The sequence below is a fragment of the Pleurodeles waltl genome, chromosome 5, assembly GCF_031143425.1.
Source record: "Pleurodeles waltl isolate 20211129_DDA chromosome 5, aPleWal1.hap1.20221129, whole genome shotgun sequence".
NCBI lineage: Eukaryota > Metazoa > Chordata > Amphibia > Caudata > Salamandridae > Pleurodeles > Pleurodeles waltl.
The window spans coordinates 234,374,686-234,398,532 of record NC_090444.1 but is presented as its reverse complement, the minus strand read 5'-3'; positions in this window follow the sequence as shown (position 1 = coordinate 234,398,532).

Here is a 23,847-nt window from a genome sequence, read left to right as displayed (position 1 = left end):
ATGTGTAACTACTGCTAGTTTGCAGAGTAACTAACGTGTAACGTTCTGACAACTGCTAAGGTAGCAGGATAGTACTGATATGTGATGTTTGGTCTGATAATTGTGTTGTGTACAATACAGTATATTTTCAGATAATCTGGTGGTGTGTTTCCTTTGTGGTGGGGATATTGCGTCACATGTGTTGTGTGTGTTGTGCAAATGCTTTACACATTGCCTCTGGGATAAGCCTGACTGCTCGTGTCAAGCTACCAAGGGGGTGAGCAGGGGTTATCTTTGACGTGTAACTCCCTTGCCCTGACTAGAGTGGGTGAGTTCTGCCTGGCTGAGGTGTATACCCTAGCCATCCAGAAACCCAATTTCTAACAGATGCTAGATAAGAATTTCTCACTAATGAAAAGTCTGCTAATAGGGAATAACGTTTGATGCATTTCTTTGCTGAATCTGAATATATGTGATATCGTTTGCGCAATTGTCCTTGTTAATAGTTTGCATCGTAACCTTTGAATGTGTCGTAGTTCAAGCTTTGATTAGATTACGTTTCTTCCATCACTTTGGACAGCCAGTGTTGTTTCTGTATGTGTATCATTTGATTTTGAGATTATTTTACGTGACTTTAGCATTGTTAATATAGGGAAATAAATATTCTAACTTTTACTAAAAGGTGTGGTTATTCATGACTGAAAGATCATGGTGTGTGACAATTACTTACTCCATTGATTATGAAAGTTATGGATTATCATTGATTATTGATGTTAGTGATTGATTAGTGATTATTGATCTGCATGTACTGGAGTTATGATGGGATCATCTTAATTGCGAGTCCAAAGTTTCATCGACCTATTTGTGTCCCATTGTAAGTTTACTTATTAAGGTTTGACGCGCTAACACATGTGGTATTGAAATACCCTCTAGATCTAGAGGCAATTTATCAACATTTCACGCAACGCAGCAAGACACCTTGCTGCACTGGCTGAAAATGAGAGGGCAGGAATGCACCAGATCTATCAAGATAAGGTGCATTTTTGCTCTCCCCCTATGCTAGCGCACAAACTGCTACCTAGCGAAAGGCAGGCAGTCCTACACCTTGGTGCAGGAGTGCCTGTGTTGCAAGCAGGATTATTTTGTGTACACAAAAACAATACATTGTGGCCTTTTCTATTTCTATGTGTGCTACAGAATGTGGAAAAAGGGGAAAACGAGGGGAAATAAAGATGTTTTTCCTGGTTATGCCTCATAGCATTTTGAAGTATTCCCCAATATACCAAGATTGTTAAATCTCGGAATGCTTCAGAATCCATGGGTGGATGCGTGGGAACAACTGCGCTCCACCATTGGAACGCCTCCCTGGGGCAGAGTAACGCAAGGCAATGACCATAGTGTAAGGGTGCATAGTTGATATCTTGCATAGATGTTGATGCCTAGACATAGTTTAAAACCTTTCCAAATTTCTATGTATACTTACACTACAGCACACATGCAAAGATGGAACAGATTGAGGAAAAGAAAACTTTTCTCCAATGCTATGCCTGCTTCGAGCTGTAAGTTTTAGCTTCAAACCCCGTCTATTAGATTTCCATTAAAAAACATGTGTGGTTGTATTGGAACACCCATATATCACCCATGGAAGCACCTATGACATAAAGCAGAGCAAGGTAACACATATCACTATTGTACATTACTATAGAGACAGAACGTAAATACTAATACAGCACTGCACTGGTTTGAGTCAACACTGTAACGCAAATCCGGGCCAATGTGAGTAGGAAAGTAATTGCAATTTGGCTCCTTTAATTTGTTTAACATTTTTCCAACATTTTACAACTCTCATAGAGCCTGATCTTGTGTTCACTCCCTGTTAGCACTCTGAAAGTTGTCATTTGGGAAAAACTCTGGCCAGAGGCAAATATTATGACTATTTGAAAACAAGAGCCCTCAACAAGGATTTATTTAATTTTAAATACATTTTGTCTTTATGTTTATGTTTCAAATTATTGAATTGTTTAGGGTTTTGACTCACTAGTATTTTAACATTTAAAAATTATTATTATTTTAAAACATTCTTAAGGTTTTTAAACTTTTCTGTGTTTAAAACATATTTTGTTTTTTAATAAATGTATTTCTGTCTTTTAAAAACACTTCCAAACCACACAGTAGAGGTGATGTGTCACTTTTCTCCATGAAACAGCTGAGATGTGTCAGTTCCTAGATGAGAGGAAGCTGCGGAGTGAGTTCCTGATGCATCAACATTGAGGATGTGTTGGGCAGTTGAGGTGATGTGTCAGTTCTAATGAGCGCAGAGGCTGCGATGCAGAGTTTCAGCGGCAGGGTCGAGGCTGCCGTCAATGGAGATGGGAGGACCTTGCATCAAGAAAACACACTGCTGTGTCAGATCTAAAGGAGATGCACTGGTTTTGAGTTGCAAGGTACAGCAGTGATGTGATTCTGGTTGCGCTGGTTTTGACCCACGCAGTAGAGGTGATGCATCAATTTTCTCCAACCACCAGCAGCAATGTGGCAATTCTGCTCCCACTGCAGAGGATGCATTAGTTCCGCTGGAGCAAGCACCTTTGGCCCACTTCCAAGGGTCCAGGACTGGGATGGCACCCCTTGGCAGAATGGACTCAGAGATGGCAGAGTCCAGGTGCAGGAGCAGGGTGGTTGAAAGTCTGTTATGTCCCTGAGACTTCAGATCAGGAGGTCAGCCAACTAGCCTTTTGAATCACTCTGGGTTCTCCGTTGGAGAGATTCAGGTTCAGCCCTTCTCACTTCCAAGCAATAGAACAATAGGCACAGGTCAGCACAGCAAAGCAAGAGTCCAGCAAACAGCAGTGCAGCAGAATGGCAGGCCTTCAGCAGCACAGCAGTCCTTCTTCCTGCAAGAGTATCCACAGGTCCAAAAGTGTACTGAAGTGGCGGTGTCAGAGGTCGAGTACTTCTACCCAGTTAGGCCCTTGAATTGGGGAATACTTCAAAAACGTGTCTTTGAAGTTTATAGAGTGCCTGCCATTCCTGCTCTGGCTCCATGATCACTACAGGGTTTATGCAGTCCTTTGTGAGTGGAGAGGACCAGTCTATTCAGGTGTCAGTGAGGTTGTGCTCAACTCCTCCCTCCTATCCTGCCCATGATGACCCATCACCTAAGCTCCCATTGTGTGTGACTGTCTGGGAGGAATACACAAAGCCCAGCTGTCACCCTATCCTAGACGTGAGGAGAGACAGGCAGCAGGCACCAAATGGCTAAAGTAAGAAAATGTCAACTTTCTAAAACAACATTTTCAGATTTGCAATTTAAAATCAGACTTCAGCATAAGTTGTGATATAAAGCTGTGATTCTAGAGACACCAAACTTTGAAAATCTATCTCATCCCAATTGGAAGTTTTACTTATAAAGGTTATAAACCAACTCCACTGTTATCTTATCGAGGAGATAAGCCTTGCAGTATTGAAGAACAAATTTAAGGGCATTTGAATTGATGAATGAATGAATGAAATTAAACTTATAATGCCCTCAGCTACTCCACAGAGTGTTCCAGCACAAAACGGCAACAGGTCAGGAGACACGCAGCCATCATTCAAACCTGGTTTCAAAGCCATGTTTTTAGTCTAACTGACTGAAAACAGTGCGCAATTCTAGCGGGAGTTTATTCCAGAAACTAACTCCTAGAAAAGCCACAGATCTGTCACTCGTTCTATTCTTCTGCACTCTGGGGATCACTTCCAATAATTTATGGGCTGATCTCAAATTTCTGAAGGGAGAGTAGAAACAGAACCTGGCTCTAAAATATGCGGTCCCAGATTGGTATAAAGCCCCATGTGTCAGCACCAACGCATTGAACACAATTTTTTTCCTAATTGGAAGCCAGAGCAGATCATGCAGATGCAGGGAAATATGCATTCACACAGGCAATCTCAGAAGAAGATGGGGTGCCATGTTTTGCACCACCTGCAACCTCTCCAGGAAATATTCTGTCAGTCCTGAATAGAGCGCATTGCCTTAATCTAATCCTGATGAAATTAGAGCCTGAATAACTGTCTTTTTAGCCAAAAAAGACAGTAATTATAAAAACCTTTTCAATGAATGCAGAACCCCGAAACACGTGACCACCACAGATTTTATTTGTGGCTTGAATGACAACTGGTCATCACATTTCAAACTTAAGATCTTCACAATGCCATCCTGAGGGCCAGGAGGAGAGGCATTTTCAGGCCAGAAGAATTGCAAGCTGTTTGTTGGGATATCACCAAAAAAGAAAGACTCTGGCCCTCATTACAACATTGGTGGTAAATGCTGCTTACCGCCGTGCAGAAGACTGCCAACACACCGCTGCAGCCGGGGAAATCCACTACAGCTATTATGACCCACAGGCCGGAATCCTCCAAAATCTAGACACCCACACAAGTCCGCCACACCAAAGGTCAGGGATAAAATGGCGATAACAAAACCTCCACCGTCACGCCAACAGGAATACGCCCACACTATCACGACCCACGAATCCACGTGGGGGTCTTTCAACCGCAGTATTCAATTGATGGTACACACCGCCACGCTCAAACTACACACACCTTTACAAAACACAACCACATTGGACAAATCGAAATACACACACCTGATACACATACACACACCACACCCACACACTCAATACAATAAAAAACACACACCCACATCACCCACAAACCCCTGCGACAAACATTGAGAACGAAGCACAGAGAGAGACACCACCATCAACAAACTAGCATCCACAGGCACACAACACCATCACTCACACATACATCCACGCACCTCACACAACACACACAAACACATCCCCTCACACATCACAATACACCCCACCCCACACATCACCCACACCACCCCATGGCACGGCAAAGACACCCCAGGTTCTCTGAGGAGGAGCTCAGGGTCATGGTGGAGGAAATCGTCCGGGTAGAGCCACAGCTATTTGGATCACAGGTGCAGCACACCTCCATAGCTAGGAAGATGGAGCTATGGCGCAGGATAGTGGACAGGGTCAACGCAGTGGGACAGCCCCCAAGAAATAGGGATGACATTAGGAAGAGGTGGAACGACCTACGGGGGAAGGTGCGTTCTGTGGTCTCAAGACACCACATCGCTGTGTGAGAGGACTGGCGGTGGACCACCATCTCCTCCCCCACAACTGACAACATGGGAGGAGCAAGTCTTGGCGATTCTGCATCCTGAGGGCCTCGCAGGAGTAGATGGAGGAATGGACTCTGGTAAGTCAAATCTTAACTATTACATCCCCCACCCTACTTGCATGCTATCACATACCCCCACCCTCACCCTCACCCCCATCACTCCAACTCCTCACAAATGTCCCAGCATCACAAACCACACATCCTAACACCGAGCCCTGCATGCAGCAACAAAGCACGGACACCCATCACCAAAGCATGGCCACTGCACATACCCATACACCCCCCTAAACCATCATCACACACCCCTAAACCACCATCACACAAGGACCCACACAGGAATGCAAGCACTGGGGTACAGGGTCACCCACCCATTGCACACCATGCCACACACAGATGTAATAAACATCCTTTTATAACCCTGCAGGACCCCTACCCAATGCCACCGGACAGGAGGGTCCACACATGTCCACACCACCAACAGAAGAGGCCCACAGTGATGACAGCAGCTCTGTCCAACTGGATCTAGATGACCAGCCCGGCCCATCTGGGACCTCTGGACAGTCAGTTCCCCTGACACAGTCACAGGCCACCACAGAGCTTCCCCCCTCTGGAAACACCAGCACAGCACCCACCCAGCGGGCCCATACCTCTGTCCCCAGGACACGTCAAGCAGCAGTGTGTCCACCACTACAGGGAACCCAGGCTAACAAACCACCCCAACAACAACAGGGACCTGGGGGCAGTGGCAGTGGGCACAGGGTCCAGGAGACGGAGGCACAGGAACACAGGGGAACTGGGAGGGCTGCTGTGTGACAGGGGGAGGACAGGCCCAGGGAACCCACTCTCCACAAGGCCCTCTCCAACATCATGGGAGCCTACCACCATTACCAGGAGACGATGGCAACGGTACTGGCCACGTTTCAGGAGACCCAGCGGCTGCAGGAGGAACAGTATTTGGGCTTCAGGGGGGGACTCAGATCCATCAATTCCACCCTTGGCACCATCGTAGGGGTGCTGAAGGAAGTCCTCAACACCAGGAGGGACACTGTGGCACAACAAGTGGCCCCTGACACTAGCCTCGATGATGAACTGCCCACCACCTCTGCCGGCGCTAGTGGACAGGAGGCACCGCCACAGGCCCACGACACCAGCATCCCACCCCCTGCAGACGCAGAACCACCCCGTAAGTGGTCCCTGAGATCCAGGACAAAGACAGAGAACAATGCCAAGACCCCCACCAAGAAATGAGACCACCCTGAATGTCATCCTTCTGTCCCACTTCGTCACCCTGTCCATCCTTAAACTGCCCTAGCTCCACTTCCTATGCCACTTTGGACAATGCACCTGTGAGACAAATAACTGGACTCTGACATGGACATTCCTCCACCATCACCCCTGACAATTTTCCAACCCCCTCCACTAATTTGCACTTAAATAAACACCCTTGAATCACAAAACAATCTGGAGTCAGTCTGTGCTTTCACAAATGTGTATTTGCTATAACTAACGAAAATAGCAATGTCCATTGTATTGTCAGCATACCTATGTCCCACAGCTCTAGTCCATGAGGTAACATAGCAGAGGTCACACAGTGGGACCCACATCTGTGAAATAGAAAGGCAAAGTGACAGGTCAGGGTCCATACACTGGGTGAAAGTGACAGACGTATGATAGGTCTAACACTTGTATGAGATGTAGGAGGCAGTGATGTCTTCTTACCTGTGTCTCACTGGAAGTATTGCTGGATCATGTTGTTTCTGTTGTCGATATCCTCTTCTTCTCTCTCCTCTTCTTCACTGTCCACAGGCTCCACAGCTGCCACAAGACCTCCTTTTGGACCATACTCCTGCAGAAAAGGCACCTGTTGTTGCAAAGCCAAGTTGTGCAGCATACAGCAGGCCACGATGATCTGGCACACCTTCTTTGGTGAGTAGTAGAGAGAACCACGTGTCATATGGAGGCACCGGAATCTGGCCTTCAAGAGGTCGAAGGTCCTTTCGATCACTCTCCTAGTTCGCCCATGTGCCTCATTGTAGCGTTCCTCTGCCCTTGTCCTGGAATTTCTCACTGGGGTCAGTAGCCATGACAGATTGGGGTACCCAGAGTCACCTGCAAATGTCGAAGAACAACTGTTAAACACACACTAACCCTTAGGGACAACCCCAGACCCAGTCAACTGTTCACAGGGTATACAGTAGTGTCCTTGTATTTACCTATTAGCCACACACAGTGCCTCTGGAGTTGCCCCATCACATAAGGATTCTGCTATTCCTCAAAATGTAAGCGTCATGCACTGAGCTCGGAAACCTAGCGTTCACATGGGAGATGTACTGGTCGGCCAAACACACCATCTGCACATTCATTGAATGGTAACTCTTCCTGTTTCTGTACACCTGTTCACTCCTGAGGGGGGTACCAAGGCCACATGGGTCCCATCAATGGCACCTATGATGTTGGGGATATGTCCCAGGGCATAGAAGTCACCTTTCACTGTGGGCAAATCCTCCACCTGAGGGAAAACGACGTAGCTGCGCATGTGTTTCAGCAGGGCAGACAACACTCTGGACAACATGTTTGAGAACATAGGCTGGGATATCCCTGATGCAATGGTCACTGTTGTTTGAAAAGACCCACTTGCCAGAAAAGGGAGTACTGATAGGACCTGCACTAGAGGGGGGATTCCTGTGGGATGGCGGATAGCTGAAATCAGGTCTGGCTCCAACTGGGCACACAGTTCCTGGACTGTGGCACGATCAAGTCTGTAAGTGATAATGATGTGTCTGTCTTCCATTGTCGACAGGTCCACCAGCGGTCTGTCCACCGGAGGATGCCGCCATCTCCTCACCTGCCCCAGCGGACGTGCCCTATGGACGAGAACAGCGAGCACAGAGTCGGCCAACACTGAGGTAGTAAACAAATAATTTATTGCACACATTTTTCAATCCGCTATGTGCATGTCACTGTGTGTATGCAAGGTCTAGATATGTGTGACACATTTAAAAATAAAGCCATGTGGCCATCTGAAATGGCGGCTGCCTGACCTGTAATGTGGGACAAGGGGATATGAGGTGACTGCGCTGGCGTTGTACACCGTCGCGGTAGGCGGTCAAAGACCGCGGCGTAATCCTGCATTGGTTAACATTGGGCCCTATGGGTCCCAGGAGCCAATGACGATGTACGCTGGCAGTGACGGTACGCACTGCCGCGGACGTGACCGCCATTTTCTCTCTGTTCACTCACTTGATACCTGACCTTCGACAGGAGAGGACCTACACTGCAAGTGCTGCTGTGACCTGTGTCTGGAAGCGATGATGGCTCATGTGTCTGGGGAAAGGGCCCCTGCCTTCACTTCGGAGGAGCTGGAGAAGTTAGAGGATGGGGTCCTCCCCTAGTACACGCTACTCTACGGTCCTCCAGACAAACAGGTGAGTACACTGTGAGCATGCTGTATGGGCAATGCCTGTTTGGAGTGGTGTGCACAGAAGATATCCGGACGGGGGGGACTGAGGCCTGCATTAGCGGACGGTGAGTATATGTGCATCAGGGCAAGGGTGGGAACGTGGGCCAATGACTGTGATGGTCCAGATGGTTAAAGGTCATCCTTTTCACCTGTACTATTCCTCTAGGTCAGCGCCCCCCAAAAGAAGGATATCTGGCGTGCCATCGCCAAGGACGTCCGGACCCTGGGGTCCACCACAGACGGAGCACCCACTGCCAGAAAAGATGGGAGGACATTCGCCGCTGGAGCAAGAAGATGGCGGAGGCCCAGCTGGGGATGGACTCCCAACATGGGATGGGTGCCTGTCGCACCATGACCCCCCTGATGTTCCGGATCCTGGCAGTGGCGTATCCGGAGTTGGATGGGTGCTTGAGGGCATCACAGCAGCCACAAGGGGGTGAGTACCGTCACATCCATCTGACTCTGCGTGCATTAGGAGGTGTCTGGGTGGGGGTGGAGGGTAGTGGGTTACCCTAGGCCAGGGCGAGCTTTGTAGGCACTGACCCTTTGTGAGGCAGGCTATGTGGCACCCCAACCCCACCAGTTGTAAGAGCCATCTACACCTAGTCAGGCTCCTGTGACTTCCATGGGTGCAGCAATCGGGCATAGGCCTTGTACCCCATGTCCCTGTGATTAATTAGGGAACTCTAAGTGCATGGCGTAGTGCAGAGGGCTGCTGTGTCTGTAGTGTCCGCCAACGGTAGCGGTACCGCATGCACTGAACATGTCTTTCTTCTTTCTCCCCCCCTTTTTGTGGTCTCCCTGTTATTGTGTGCATTAGCATCATCAGGCAGAGGAGCAGTGCCACCGGAGCAGGAGGGAGCTGCATCCCACATGGCCCTGGAGGGCGAGACAACGGAGTCTGAAGTCACCAGTGGGACGGAGGGCGAGGGGAGCTCCACGACGGGGACAGGAGCACAAACAAGCGACACCGACTCCTCCTCTGATGAGAGCTCCCTTGCGGTGGCAGGCCCCTCTGTGCCAACCGCATCAACAGGTACAGCCGCCACCCCCTACCAGCACTGCCCTCCCAGCAGCCCCTCAGCATGTGTCCCGTGGCTGCTCACCCAGGAGGGTGGGCATCTCCTTCGCCCCAGGCACCTCAGGCCCTGCCCCAGTCAGCCCTTCTGCCCTCAGTGAGGAGGCTATTGACCTCCTGAGAACCCTCACTGTTGGGCAGTCTACCATTCTGAATGCCATCCAGGGTGTAGAGAGGCAGTTGCAACAAGCAAGTGCATACCTGGAGGGCATTCATTCTGGCCAGGCAGCCCAACAGCGAGCATTTCAGGCACTGATGGCAGCCATTGTCCATGTGTCCAGCCTCCCACCTCCAACCTCCTCCACCCAGACCCAATCCATTGTACCTCAGCCTATCCCAAGCACACCATCAGACCAGCATGCACACACCTCAACACACAAGGGTCGCTCAGGCAAACATAAGCACCACACATCCCACAGGCACTCACACAAGCACCATACCCATGCAGACATACCAACGTCCACTGCCTCCACTGTGTCCCCAACCTCCACGTCTCCCTCCTCTCTCCCTGTCTCGTCTCCACTTACACCTGCATGCACTACATCTTCAGCCACTACCTCCATCACCAGCATGCCCATCGAAACACACACCGCTCACGTGCACTCACCACCCCCACTACCATTCACAGATCCCCTGTGTCCTCTCCCTGTGCGTCTGTGAGCCCTCCTTCTAAAGTACACAAACGCAGTCACACACTCACCCAACAGCCATCCACCTCACAACAGCCTCCAGCACATGCACCTTCACCCAAAGTCAGCAAACGTACACCTCCTACATCCACTACCTCTTCCTCCACTCCCAAACCCCCTCCATCTGCCCGTCCCACTGTGTCTAAAAAGCTTTTCCTATAAAATTTTGACTTCTTCCCTACACCTCCCCCCATATGTCCCCTAGGGCCCGCCTTTCCAGGTCCCAACCCAGAACCTGAGCCACCACATCAGCGGGCACAGTGGTGCCAGAAATAGCGGGATTTTGGAGTGCGCCACGCAACAGGGCTGCCAGTGTCCCAAGGACAGAGGGCAAGGACATTCCCCCACCTCCAAAACAGAAAATGTTGCCCACATCCCAGAGGGAGAAGGCTAGAACACCTGCCTCCAAGGGCTCAGGCTAAACAAAAGTGGAAAGTGGGAAGACAGCTGCGCCACCATCCAACGTGGGGAAGGGCCAAAAAATCCAAGGTAGGTCCACATCGCCGCCAACCTGCACGGCGGACAAGACTGCCACCGGCACCGCCACCTGCACCGCCGCCACAGACACCGCCTCCAGCACCGCAGACACTGAGCCCTTCACCAGCACCGCAGACACTGAGCCCATCACCAGCACCGCCGCCACAAAGACCGCCGCCAGCAACGATGCCACAGAGCCCGCCACCTGCACCGATGCCTCAGAGCCCGCCGCCAGCACTGAAGCCACAGAGTCCGCAACTAGCACCGCCGCTACTGACACCGCCGCCAGCACCACCACTACTGACACCGCCGCCAGCACCGCCAGTGGCCCCGCGACATCCTGAGCCAGTGGCACCACCGCAGACATGACTGCCATCCCCAGTGGTCAGTCGTACGAGGCTGGTGGTCAGTTCCAGGAGCCTGGCCAGCTTGCATGTTGCACCACCGTCAGTGGAGTCTCACATCCACTACCTCAGTCCTTGGCAGGTTGAATCACTCTGGGCACAAAGCCCCCTCCAGAACCAGCGGAGAAAGGCATCCACTACTTCAGTCCTTGGCAGGATGAAGCACTCTGGGCACCAAGCCCCCTCCAGAACCAGTGGAGAAAGGCATCCACTACCTCAGTCCTTGGCAGGATGAAGCACTCTGGGCACAAAGCCCCCTCCAGAACCAGTGGAGAAAAGCATCCACTCACACAGTCCTTGGCAGGATGAAGCACTCTGGGCACAAAGCCCCCTCCAGAACCAGTGGAGAAAGGCATCCACTACATCAGTCCTTGGCAGGATGAAGCACTCTGGGCACAAATCCCCCTCCAGAACCAGTGGAGAAAGGCATCCACTTGAGAGACTGTGGCTTTGCACTCCCCAGGATAAAGCAGTGGGCAACCCACCCACTGAAAAGACTTGAGAGACTGTGGCTTTGCATTCCCCAGGATAAAGCAGTGGGCAACCCAACCACTGAAAAAACTTGAGAGACTGTGGCTTTGCACTCCCCATGTTAAAGCAGTGGGCAACCCACCCACAGAAAAGACTTTAGAGACTGTGGCTTTGCACTCCCCAGGATAAAGCAGTGGGCAACCCACCCACTGAAAAGACTTGAGAGACTGTGGCTTTGCACTCCCCAGGACAAAGCAGTGGGCAAACCACCCACTGAAAAGACTTGAGAGACTGTGGCTTTCCACTCCCCAGGATAAAGCAGTGGGCAACCCACCCACTTAAAAGACTTGAGAGACTATGGCTTTGCACTCCCCAAGATAAAGCAGTGGGCAAACCACCCACTAGAGAGACTTGAGAAACTGTGGCTTTGCACTCCCCAGGATACATCAATGGACATGGAGCCCCCTCGTGGAGCTGGCGTTGTGCACTTATCCGGCTGAGGTGCCCCCCTTCCCTTCCCCCTGAGGTGCCTGTTTCCTTTCGATCTGATGCACCAGCAGTGTTCCCTCCATTTGCAGTCTGGTATCGAGTTTGGGCCTCACCCATGCATTTTGGGCCCAGTGGTCCACGGACTTTGAATGGTTCACTATCCGGACTTGTATAATTGGTGTACATAATTGTTTATACTGTCTTTAAGTTTTGACTAATGGATTGTTTTTTATTACAGTCGTTACAATCATTTCCTTTTGTCATTGCGTTCTTCCAGGGGGGGTTGGGGAGGTGTAAATCTATTGTTGCAGCATGTATTGGTGTGTGTGTTGTTGTGGGTGGGGGTGGGGGTGTTGCATGTTGCGTGTGTGTGTCACTCTCTTTTCCCTCCTGCCTCCCCTGTGTTGTAGGTGCAGTACTCGCCATGGTCATCGCCACCATCTTTCGTGCTCCTGGTAGAGGAGCAGGAAAACTATTGCAGGGAGGATTTGGAGTTCTGGCTCCATGGCGTCCTGGTTCCTCGTGGGTTGTGTAGAGGTGAGTGTTTCCCCTTCCAAATCCTGTTTCGGCCGTGTTTTTGTTCGCGTTGAATCCGCCCCGGAAAAGGTGGCGGATTGGTCTCTCATAATAATGTGGGCGGTACATTGTCTTCCGCCTGTCTGTTGGCGGTGACCGCCATGCTGTTTGTTTGTACCGCCGTGGTGGTTGGAGTGTTAAAGTGGCTGTCTATGTTGGCAGTTTCCGTCATGGTCGTGATTCCCTTTTTTTTACTGCCGGCCTGTTGGCGGTCTTACCGCCGCTTTAACACCGTCCGCCAGGGTTGTAATGAGGGCCTCTGTCTTCTCAGCATTACACTTAAGCTGATGTATTGCAATCCAATTAAAAACTGCAGTTTTTAATTAGGTTCCCGGGGAGCTTTTTGCCCTTATCACAAGAAAATAGTAGCTGGGTGTCATCAGCATATGATATGACTTTGGCACCCAGGGATTCAGCTAACTGGGCAAGAGGGGTGAAAAATACATTAAATAATGTAGGGCTGAGCATGGAACGCCTGGGGACATCCATTGGAAACTCATGAGGTTCAGATGGATAGGGTGGGATCCAGATCTGCTGGCTATGTCCCTCAAAGAAGGAGGAAAGCCAGTTCAGGGCCCGACCCACTATGCCCACCACCTGCAGACACTCTAGTAGGCTGGAATAGGGAACCATATCAAAGGCTACTGAAAGGTCTAACATTATCAGCACTGCATTTCCCCAACCATCTAATGTACCTTTGATGCATTCACTGACCTCCAGGAGCACAGTCTCCATACTATAATTGGATCTGAACCCTGACTGGCTAGGATGGAGCGAGTTATTAGATTCAAGGTATCTGGAGAGTTGAAGATTAACATGCTTCCCTGGTATCTGAAAAAGCTGGGAGCAGAAATATTGGTCTGTAATTTGACAAGATCCCAGGATCTGCTGAGGGTTACTTTACTAGAGGCAGAATTTGTGCTTGCTTCCATGAGCTTGGGACCTTAGCTAACTCTAAGGAAGAGTTCAATACCTTATTTACAAGGGGTTTGATTACAGAAGCAGCTAGCACACAAACATTGAGCAGACATGGGGAACCCGATTTTACAGTACTTAACGCTGTCAGGAAGCCCTCCAACAAGATCAGCTCCAAGTTAGGGAGTGACACCTTGATAGGTGGTGTCCTAATGCTTTGAATTATATTGAGAATCTACTCCTTTGGTGAAAAATGGGGGGGAGACTGGCCTGAATTGACAGTATTTTTGACTGAAAATAAGAAGCAAGCTGTCCGCACCAAGTGGTAGAAGGCTGGCGAGAATTAGTAGCCTCAGTGGGTGCAAGTAACTTTTAAACTCTAGAAATAATTTCACTCAGTTTGTTACCCGATCCCGAGGTTTTAGCCTCAAAGAACTCAAGCTTTGTGGTTTTAATGTCAGTATGATACCTTTTTAGCACCAATTTATAATTTTCCCTATCTTTCACGTCATAGCCTTTCCTCCATAGCCTTTCTAGACCTTTGCATTTTTTTCTTCTCAGCTGAAAGTCATTTCACTTCCAGGACATGTAAATCTTAATATAGATGTCTAACCTTTTAAATGCACTGCACCCTGCCCTGGGGGCGTGTTAGAAATGGGGTCTTTGGTTGGCAGTCCAGTTACCCCCTGTCAAAGCAAGGACCCGCACGCTAGTCAGGGTAAAAGAGAATCACCCTCAGCTTAACTTCAGAGTGCTAGGTGTAAAGTATTTGTACCAACACACAGTTACTTAATGAAAGCACTGCAAAATGACACAACACAGGTTTAGAAAAATAGAAAATATTTATCTAAACAAAACAAGACCAAAACTACAAAAACCCACAATACACAAGTCAACTGATCACTAAAATGCGAAAAGAGACTTCATGTAATTTTAAACACACACTAACGTTAGCATGAAAATGTACCTTGGGTGCGCCACAAATAACCCTGCATGGGCGAGTGTGCGTCAAAAAGGGCTTGCATAGCGTCGATATCACTCACAAGCGAGACCTTGCGACGTTTCTCCTTTAGTCGAGTCAGCGTGCGTCGTCTCTTCTCTCCGCAGGAGAGCGATTCATCGATCCGGTCAGCACTCTCAAGTCCGGGCAGGCCTTGCTTTGTTTTTACACGCCCAGCGGTGTTTGTATCGGAAATCCAGCCGCACGATGATCCGAAAACCACACAGCGGGGGTTGTGATCTCACCACCCTCCTTCAGAGATGCTGTGTGTCGTTTCTCCATCAGGGAATCGATCTTCAGGTCGCGTTGTAGGTGAGCGTCGATTTTCAGCCACGAAGCTGGCGCGTGTCGATTTTTCAGCCGCAGATTGGAGTTGCATCGATCTTTTCCCCGCACAGCGTTCTGTGCGTGGATTTCTCACTCTTGGGCTACCAGCTTCTCCTTTCAGGGTCCCAAGAACTGGATGGGCACCACTTAGCAGAGTAGGAGTCTCTCCAGAGACTCCATCTGCTAGCAGAGAGAAGTCTTTGTGGTCCCTGAGACTTCAAACAACAGGAGGCAAGCTCTAAATCAAGCCCTTGGAGATCTTCACAAGAAGGAAGGCAACACAAAGTCCAGTCTTTGTCCTCTAGCACAGGCAGAAGCAGCAACTGCAGGATAGCTTCACAAAGCACCATCACAGGCAGGGCAACTCTTCTTCCTCAGCTCTTCAGCTCTTCTCCAGGCAGAGGTCCCTCTTGGTTTCCAGAAGTGTTCTAAAGTCTGTGGTTTTGGGTGCCCTTCTTACACCCATGTTGCCCTTTGAAGTAGGCTTACTTCAAAGGAAAGTCTCTCTTGTTTGTGAAATCCTGCCTTGGCCAGGCCCCAGGCACACACCAGGGGGTTGGAGATTGAAGCCATTATGGTGCTGTGGAGTTCGTAATGACAAACTCCCAGACCATATACCCAACAAGGCTACACTACACTTACAATGTCTAAGAATGGACTTAGACACTGTAGGGGTATATTTCTCATGCAGGGATGCCCTCACCTGCGGTATAGTGCGCCCTGCCTTAGGGCTGTAAGGTCTACTACAGGGGTGACTTACCTCTGCCACAGGCAGTGGATTGTGGACATGGCACCCTGAGATGGGTGCCAAGTCGACTTTGTGTTTTTCTCCCCACCAGCACACACAAGCTGCAAGGCAGTGTGCATGTGCTGAGTGAGGGGTCTCCTAGGGTGGCATAATACATGCTGCAGCCCTTAGAGACCTTCCCTGTCCACAGGGCCCTTGGTATCATGGGTACCTTTTACAAGGGACTTAAATGTGTGCCAGGGCTGTGCCAATTGTGGAAACAAAGGTACAGTTGTAGGGACCTGGTTAGCAGAGTCCCAGCACACTTTCAATAAAAGTTGGCATCAACACTAGACTAAAAGTTGGGGGGTATCCATGCCAACAGTGGCACTTTCCTACAGAGGTTGTGTCAGGATTTAGATGCCAGGTGCAAGAAGTCTCTGCCCTCCCACTTCATTTTTGTGTATCCATGGAGTGTGTTCAAGGGAAAGACCGGCAGAGAGGACCACATAGCAGTACTAACATTGCCCATGGCTGATGTACTGCTCATCGTGACTGTGCTAATATCTAACAACATCAGACTACCGCCCCGATGGCTATACAACCAAGCTTTCAGAATGCACTGATACCGGTTAGTACAGTACTACCTTCTCCAGTACCACCTTACTCTAACACTGTGGTACTTACGACCTGCTTGCACCACCAAGCAACAGCCCTTTTCTGCCAGCCATCTGCACCACTATCAGCTTTGCAATATCACCCGCATGCAATGCACTGCCATCCCCCACGAACACCACCCAACAAAACACTGCACTACAACGTCCTGCCCCCTAATCTACCACCCCCCAGTACCACGCTACCTTCTCAGTCAGCACACCATTTCCAGCTAAACTTTGTACTACACTGAATGACTTTGCAGCTAAACTTAAAAAACTACAATTTCTTAAGATTGTATTTCCTGCATTATGTTCCCAATGCATGGCACGAAATAAACATGTCTACTAAAATCCACGGTACACGTGCGCAAAATATGAATATATTACTTGGCTTCTGGGCAGAATAGAGCTTGGGGGCTTGCAGAGAAGACATGGGCAGCTTCCAAACGTTTACGTCTAAGGTAAGACACGAAAACCTTGTTTGCTGCTTTTCGTCTTTCAGCAAAATCTCCCTGTTCTTACACAAACAGCAATCTCGGCTAATAAACCAATGGGAAATGACGAGGTCAAAATTATTGGGTTAGCGGTTCGTGCCTTGGGAGGTTAGTGCAATTGAAGGCCAATTAAGTGTGAGTTTGTACAGCTGTCTGAGCAATGTTCTGTGTGTTCATTCCAAACCAGTGCAATAGTTGTATGCGCTTGTTTTTGAAAATGAATACATTTTTCTTTTGGAAGAACCTATGACTGCAAAATCAGAAAGTAACACTGAACAGGAACATCGTCACCCCAAAATGCACTTTGTTCCGAATTCATTAGAGACAGATAATAAATAGAAAAACTTTGACTAAAATGTAATATTTAAGTGTTTCTCACATACCTGCACCAGAGCTTGGGCGCTCATTTCTCTAAAATCACAGCAACTTTGTGACATCGATCCAAGGCCTCTTTGCTAATATCCCTAAAGAGAGCAATGTTCGTGCCACCATGTCTGGTCACTGTGTCCTTAATATCTTAATATTTTATACAACTATCTGGGCGTGCCTTAGTGTGTACAGTGTCTTGGTGTGATGTAACCTTTAGCAACACTTGCCCATCGCATTATTCCCCTGGTAATCCTGCCTCTGGCACAATCGTCATTCTTTCTGAAGGGGTTGAACGGCTTCCTGCCTGTGTTGGAGTCTTGGAATGGGACAAAGCAGAGCAGAAGCCGGCGGCAGAATGGGGTGCACAGCAGGTGATTACGCAGAAATGAAGGTTTTACATTTATTAGCGCTTAAACGTAGTGCCGCAATAATCAAGTGTGACTTTAATCGAACGAATAAAGATTGTACGGGGACAAATGTGCCCTCAGAGTAGTTTGCCAACATTTATAAGCGTGCTTTATATAACGTGATGTATTAGAATTGTACGAATTTGCCATAATCGTAAACGTGTGCTATGATTTGCTTGTTTGAAATGTTTTAGCTTAGCATAACTTTAGTGGAGGCTTTGGCCTAGTTGCCTGGTCTCACGGTTTAGATGCTCGTGTTTTTCCAATGTGCTAATAAACGTGTATTTCTGCTTGAAGCTGTACTTTTCCACTGAGATCGTTCACATGCTTATCTATAAGGTTTCGTGCCAGCCTGGCATCTTCTTCTTTGCTCCATGGTCAATCTGCAGGTGCGGACAATGGAAGCTCTGAAAGTGAGTTAATTGGTATAAAATGTTGCAACTTACGTACCCGTCTCCAAGGATAATGTATGCCTAGGTAGAAGCTTGAGAACTGTTGTTTTTGATTGGACAATTTGAAGCCAACCTATGAACCCTCCAATGGAAGACCCTACTGGACTTGAACTGTTGTCTATTTAAACCAGGTGCACAAGGAGAAAGCAGCTATTATTCGCCATTTTTTTGTTAGCCATTACCAGCTATTGCCCGCCATTTGCAGGACTTTGCAGCTATTATGGCCCATCTTGCTGCGACGCCATTTTGAAAGAGACTTTGATGCTTTCTCTAATCGAGAGAAAGAGACCTTAAGAAATTCTCGCCCTAGAGACTTTAACTTTGATTTGTCCCTTTGCATGAAGTAATAGTTTTGTCTCTTTGCTGCTGAGAGGCGAATGCCCCGTCCACCCCGCCCCTTTGCCCCGTCCCATGCTGATCGAAACCGGTATCCATGCTGATCGAAACCGGTACCTGTGAGACGAAGACTTCCTTGAATGCTGATTGTAATTGGTAAATATGAAAGGAAATTGTACAATTGCATTGTGTTTCTTTTAGGTAACCAACTGCTGATTTTTGATAAGAGCCCTAGCTAGGAGTTTTCTAAATTAATGTTACTAAATTGTTTTTGCATTAAGTCCCACATGCAGATGCTAATTCGAGGTTAGATGAGGAATCATTGGTGCACGATGCAATTTGAGACCTTGTTATGCTGACTAATGTATTCAATTAGCTCATTACAGATTATAGTTTTAGTGGTTTGCGTTGCTATTATCGAATGCATTGTTATTCAAATACTGCATAGATTGCATCTTTTCCGCCGTTATGGACAGCTATTAATGTTCATTTACATATATCAATTGGTGTTGAGACACATCTATATTGTGCTAGCTTTGTTAATATAGGGAAATAAATTCATTAACTTTGAATAAACTGGTGTGGTTATTCATGGCCGAAAGGTCATGGTTCGCCGAAATGTATTCTGGATTAATTGTTAAGTGTTATGTTGACCAGGGTATTGCTTATGTTCGTTATTGATTATTGATTAGATTAAATTGATTGATCTCGGGTGAAGGGAGTCTCACTTAGCCAAAAGATTCATCGACCCGAAGAGCGTCCAAACACAGGTAAATCATTAGTACGGAACGCTCTATCAGTAGATGGTAGCAGAGGATGGTTACACTTTTGAGACCCCACTCGAAAGGTATATGGTGTCGAATTAGATTTTTTTGGGTAAAACAGATTGAGAGAATGATAATGGGCTAAGTCCCCCGCGACTTTCCCGGGATCTCGGAGCTTGCGAATGGAGAGAATGGAGGTGTGAAATCAGCGTTGGCGGTACTAGTGACGGTATGAGTGAAGTTAGGGTTTTGCGCTTGCACAGCTTATTGCCGCAGATCGTTTGAAAAGGTTGCGAGGATTTTAGAGAATAGCGGAGGTGCGACTCCGAGTGTAGGAGTAGGGAAGTCGTCGAACTTCATAGAAAATAGCGGAGGTGCGACTCCGAGTGTGAGAGTAGGGAAGTCGTCGAACTTCATGTGCATGTGGCGCTTTGTGCAGAAAAAGGTCCACGTGGTTGTTGTTGTTGAGACGGGCCCTGCGAGGTCAAGAGACTCCGGAGTATGTTGAAAAGTGTATGAGACACTTGTTTTATGTTGTGGTCTGGTCGGTTTAATAGGTTGACCGGGCGTGGTCAACGAGTCGGTACGTGTGTTAAGGGAGTGAAAGAAAACTTCGACTTCGGGCTTTGACAAATTCTAAGTGCACTAGAATAGATCATTGACAAGTTGAGAGCAGAGTCTGCGGGTCAGATTTGCTTGCGAAAGTGGGGACCGAGAAAGATGGAATAACTGCCGAGGCTAGTGAAAAATCCCTAAGGTCCTGAAGCGATTGTGTTACCCTTCCTGTAGTAAACCGACAGATCTGTTTTATTATTATTTTTGGTAGCTCGCGATATATGCCAGAAGTGGTTACGAGAGGAGCGGAGTGAAGGAGGACTAGCCGCGAGGCTTTGTCAGCCGCAGTGTGTGTGAGTGTGACGTCACTAGGAGCCGCGCTGGGATAGGTTGGTTGCAGAGAAGGGTCGCGCACGGATTGGACGCAGTCCGTGGGGCTCGATTGGAAGGGGAAAGGCAAGCGAAGAGTATTCCGGGAATTAAAGTCACTTATTGATTACAAACTTTGTGAAATAAAAGACGAGAAAATGAAATTTTTTAAAGCATTTAAGAGTGCGATGAAGGGGGAGTCTTACATTAAAGCGAGCGTAGGAGAGGAGACGCCGCCCGAAGGTACACCAGCTTACATTGTAATGGAGGAAAAAGGGGTAGCTCCGTGCCTTTGGCTAAAGCAATGGCACAAGCTGACAGAGAAACATGGGAGCGTAGCGTTCCCGATCCATGGGACATTCAATATAAGGATCCTAGAGAATTTGAGATTCGCGATGTACGACATGAAGGTACCTCCAAGGCCAGCACAGTTTGAGGCTCTAGCGATTTGGGAACTAATGGCTAGACAGCAACAGCAAAATAAGTTTGAGACCAGGATAAGGAAGGTAGAAAAGACACTAGCGGACGCTAGGTGGGATAATGCACAGAAGGTGTGGAGATCAGATGTATTGCAGGGGATAAAATTGTTTCCCGCAATTACTAAGGAAGAAGAGGCGACAGGCAAGAAAGCTACCTGTAAGACAAACAGGGGGTGTTCCAAAGATAGAGAGGACGAGGAAAAGTTAAGGAGAGAAGAGGAGTTAGAGGATGAGGAGTTAATAATGCAATTGCTGAACGACCGTCCGCCACCTTATGCAGAGAATGGACAAGGTCCAAGTACCAGTTCTGCCCCTCAGGCACCGGTACAGAATAATGAAACTCCGAGTTCAGGAACTCCATCGGGATCTAAGGACCCGAGTTTACTGTTCACCCCGCAGATACCGCAGGTTAGGAGAATATATCCAGATGTGCCCATGTTGAAACCAGCAGAAAATTATCAGCCGCAGGTCCCAAGGTACTACAGCAGTGACAACAGTACGGGAATGACCCTAGATCCAACTGTAATGGGAGTACAGAATGGTTGCAACCCAACATTGGCACAAACTGAATCAACACAGTTTTTGATGCCTCAAAAGCAGATGCAGGGGGGAACCGCACATGCTCAGATGACGGGGAGTCAGATGGGCATGCCGGGAATGATGACCCATAGTGTGGGAATGAACATGTCTCAGAACATGGGGAATGGACAGAACGCAGATGCGATATCCCTACCCATTACTGTAGGTCCACCGGTACCTTTGTACATTCAGCCTAATTCAGGTACGAGCGGTCAAGGATCAATGGTGCAGAGTGGAATGGAAAGGAGGTGCATTCAAAACACTCCAGAGACAACTCCGATAGCGGCTCTGCCAACTGGATCTGGGCCCTTGATGGAGTTCAGTCCCATATGCGCTCAGTCAACAGTGGTGAGGTTGAGTCCCCCACTGATGATACCGCTATCATCAAACACTGAAAAGTTGCCGCAACCATCAATGGCAGTCGATGTGAATGCTACACTGATGGGGTTGAATGCGCAACAGCTGACACAGTGGTTCAACAGTCTGAATTCCACACAAAGCTCTGACAGTGGGAAGGGAGAAGATTATCTGAATAGGATGAGGTTGAACATGGAAGCAGAAGAATTGGTGGAAGGGACTATGGGCGTGAATAGGTTAGAGTCCTACTCGGAAGAAGAGTTGAGGTATCTATGTCCCAGGATTACGAGAGAAGTGAACAAGGTACATAGAAGGTTGCAAGAAATAGCTGACAAAAACGGGGTTGAGATAGACAAGACAAAACACTTGAGCAGGAGCTATAGATTGGATTTCGGGACCACAGACTTTGAACACATGAGGTCAGCAGGCATGAAGACACACCTTAGAGAGTTGCTGCAGAGTGCGCAAGTGTGGAGGTGCTTAGACAAATGGGAAAGCAGATGGGTAAAGAGAAAGGAAAAGAGGAAAGACAGTGTCCCAGAGCTCATCGAGAAAAGACCACAGAGCGGTGATGCAATAACAATGTTACCAATGAGGGAGACAGCAGGGGGAAAATTAGTACATGTACCGTGGCACAGGAGCGACATTCAGTCTTTTACGGATGATTTTCCCAAACTGAGAGAGAAACCGATAGAATGGTATCAACAGACTGATAGGTTTGTGAAGCTTGCAAAATGTCTTTGGGAAGACCTGAACACCCTCTTTGAGATTGTGGTTCCGGCAGATTTGTGGGAGGATTGCAAAAGGGCTGTAGGTTGGCCGACAAGTGAACCAGAGAGAGACAGGGATACGGGTGCACCATCGCCTATGGTGATGAGCTTGTACTATAAGGTGATTGAGCATTTGAAGACGAAAGTTGCTTCGAAAAATGTGGATTGGCAGAAGATCGATCGAACTGCCCAAGAGGCTAAAGAGTCGATTCATAGTTACTATGAGTGGTTGTTGAAGGCGTTCAAGAACTACAGTGGCACGGAAACAATAGAGGCGAAGGACATGCTTCATTTTGTGTTTAGATTTGTGGAAGGGCTGAGACCAGAGATAAGTCAGATGATAAAGTCGCATTTGATTTGTTGGCAGTCGAAACCTATTGATGAGGTGTTGAATGACGCGAAATACTGTAGCGACGAAATTGAAGTGAAACAGAAAAGGTTGAAGGAGAAAGTGATGATGATGCAACTTAAAGCAGCTCAGACAGGTCTGCAAGGGTTGCAAGGGTTCCAACAGCAGATACCGCAGCCGCAGCCACAGCCGCAGGGAAATATGGTGTTTCAGCCACAGGCGAGAGGCAGAGGCAGAGGAGGTTTTGGGAATAATGGTCCAGATTTGAACACTGTTGTAATTCCGAATGGTGTGCAGGCAATGAAAAGGGTGATGCCGTGTCACATGTGCGGAATCGTCGGTCATTGGAAACGCGAGTGCCCGATGGTGGTGCAGGAAGGTGCAGGTGTTGGTCAGCAAAACAATGATGTCAATGCATTCCAGACAATGAGGGGACCGAAAATGAGAGGTCCAAACCCATATTTTCAGACCATAAATCAGCTGCAGGGGTTACAGCCCATGCAGCCGCAGCAGATGCAGATGCCCCGTATGCAAATGACGCAAATGCAGCCAATGCAACAGCAGTTTCCCATGGTACCTAATCAGCAAATGCAAATACCTTTGGCACCAGTGAGTCAGCAGCAAGTGATGGTTCCTCCACAGGTCTCGGGTCAGGTAATGAGTACAAATGGCACCGTACAACAGTTCCCATTACACAGTGAGAATGGAATAAACAATGTATGGGAGAGTGAAAGTTCAGATGAGGAGGGAAATTGTGTGCTTGCAGCATCCTTGGAAGTTGACCAAAAGGGTCCATGTGTGGAGGGAAGAGTTATGGGTCATAGCGTTTCATTCTTGGTTGACACAGGAGCCACACGTTCAACTGTTAGGAGCATTGAAGTACCAAATTTTCCACTCTCAGGGAGGACAGTCCAAGTGGTGGGAGTAGCAAACAGGTACCTGACGAACCCAATCACAGATCCAGTACCAGTCAGCATTGGTAACTATCAAGGGTTACATAAATTTGTGGTATGTGACTCAAGCCCGATAGCACTGTTAGGGAGAGACCTATTGTGCAAATTGGGATGTTCGATTATGTGTTCGAACGATGGAATAAAAATTCAGAAGAGCAGTGATGGGGAAGAAGAGGACAGTGAAG